Genomic DNA, 2,472 nt, shown 5'->3' with positions numbered 1-2,472 from the left:
GTTGTCCGGATTATTAAGGTTGTAATTTGGATTTTGTCCTGTGTCAAAACTTCTTATCTTTCCATTTTGTCCTAGCAATTTGTTTAAATTTTGTCCAGTTTGTGTTAGGATTTTATTCTGGTTTGTTTGGTTTTCTCAATCCATTCCACCGGTAGTCTAAAGCAAATCCGGTCTTTTATTATTTCCAGTCATCTCTTTGTTTAATACTTTTATCATTTCGTTCACTGCCGATTCTAGGGACATGACATGCGCACCCAGTTTGGGCCTAATCTTTAAAGTTAATCATTAAACCCCGGAAAGGCGATCGGACCATTTAAAGAAAATAAGGACGGTTTGAGATTATTCAGAGCTCGAGTCATGTGGAACTGGGGCAAGTTAAGCACAAAGAAAACCATTAAAAGCAAGATTCGCCAAATTGGCATGAAGGTCGGTCATGATAATGAGAGTGTCGCCCAATGGTGCTTAGAAATGACAAAGGAAAAATAAATGTTTAACATAATTGCCAAGTCCAGCACCATCGGAAGAGGCTATAAATCTATGCTCAATTGTGTTGTTTGCACTTGGCATGTTTTGAAGACTGGAATGACGAAGGCATTTTGTTCTGCTACCTAAACACTTTATCCTTCGTTACCCCTTTTGAGCCTTATTTACTTTCTTTCATACCCCTCGTTCGGAATCAGTAGCAACGAAGAAAAAGAAAAAAAGAAAGAAAACAACAAAACGAAAAAAAAGAAAAGAAAAAAGAAAAGAAAAATGATAACAAAGAAAGAAAGTCAACTGAAAGACGAGGAATTGGGAACTACGTTTGACCTGATTCCTCAAAGAGGATACGTAGGCGCTTCACGGCTCGGTCATAGTTTTGAAAAATGAAAAAAAAATCAATTAAAATATCCCCAAGCAAGAAACTGGGGCAAAGGTTGCGTTTGTTGTAAATAAATCTAATTCCGAAGGCTGTAACTAATAACCCAAAATTAATGTATTTTGTGAGCCTTTTATACCCTTTCTTTCTAGCCTATCCAAAACCCACACTACGGTCCAAAGAAAGACCTTCTGATCAGTCTTCAAAAGATGCCAAGTCAGACAAATGAAGAGTCTTACCGGCGCACATAACATTCTGTTCCACAGCAGAAAGGACTCTAATCTCCAACAGAAAGAGTCACACCGGCAACACTCCAGATCCCCAGCTGGAGAGAGATATAAAACGAGAGAGTCTTATTGGTGAAAACCTTCACAGGCACCATAAGGCGATGAAAGCTGAGAAAAGAACCAAAAATGAGAGAGACTTGATAGTGAAAACCCTTCGGGCACTACAAGTCGAATAAGATTGAGAATCAGATGGGGAATCGCCAATTGAAGATCTTGAAAGATGATTGACGGTAGAGGATAGGCCACATACGCATGTCATGGCCATTAGAGTCGGTATCTGCGTTTGATAGGTTTTTTTTTATTTATTTATTTATAGTTTCTTTTGTTAAAAGGTCATCTTTTTCCTTTTGTCCTTTTATTTTGTTCCCTTTTATCTTTTTTTTTTCTTTCATAAAAAATCCCCAATAGAGTCTGTTTGGTCAGAACAAGTGTGAATTGACTTCAAAATAGGCCATCAGCTTTCCAAAATGAGATCTGACTAGTACATCCAAGTGGTATAGTCAGCAGGGAAAAAACGCGAGGTCAGTGTCAAAAAGATATCCTTAGCAAAAGGGAATTGACAGAAGGATTGACAAGTGTCAAGAGGGATACCATTGCCTTTATCAAAAGTCATAAACCTCAAGGCCAAGGCCCATGAACAGAGCAGGGAGAGCAGTGAGCATGATTTGGTAAATTCATACTAGACTAAAAGGTCGGGGAAATGCCAGTTTCTGAGCTATGTCGCAAAAGAAGAGTGATATCCCCAGCAGAAAGGGATTATCCCCAGCACATAATATCATCCCCAACAAGCTGTGGAGCGTAGAGCAAGGAAGGAGAAAGGGAAAACCATCCCAGTGGGAGTATCACAACCAACCACCATGTTTTAAACTAACAAATTTTGTCTGATTTGAAACAGGTAAGGGAAATGGCATTGATGCCAGAAATGCATGCACAGGGATATTATCAAACTGGGGCAGAAAATTTTCCTTCCATTTAGAAAATTTTCTGGAAGTCAGGTACCCCCAACATGTAAGTAAATAATTCCCCAACAGTGTTATCCCTAGCAGTTGCGAGGAGTCCAACACAAGGTTGGAAAGTCGGTATCCTCAGCGGTTCCTTTCGGGGAAAGGCAAAACGACTCTCAAGGGAGGTAGTCTTCGAAGGAAGAAGCTATGCAAAAAACAAAAAAAAAGAAGAAGAAGAATAATTAAAAAAAAAAGGAATAAAAAAAAACAAGACCTAGTCCGATGAACCTTCTCCTAGGATCAAAATCTTAGTCCGACGAATCTTTCTCCTAAGATAGAGACCTAGTCTGATGAACCTTCTCCTAGGATCAAAATCTTAGTC

The sequence above is a fragment of the Nicotiana sylvestris genome, chromosome 5 (assembly GCF_000393655.2).
Source record: "Nicotiana sylvestris chromosome 5, ASM39365v2, whole genome shotgun sequence".
NCBI classification, from domain to species: Eukaryota; Viridiplantae; Streptophyta; class Magnoliopsida; order Solanales; family Solanaceae; genus Nicotiana; species Nicotiana sylvestris.
The sequence above is the reverse complement of the archived record's forward strand: the minus strand, read 5'-3'. Positions refer to the sequence as shown.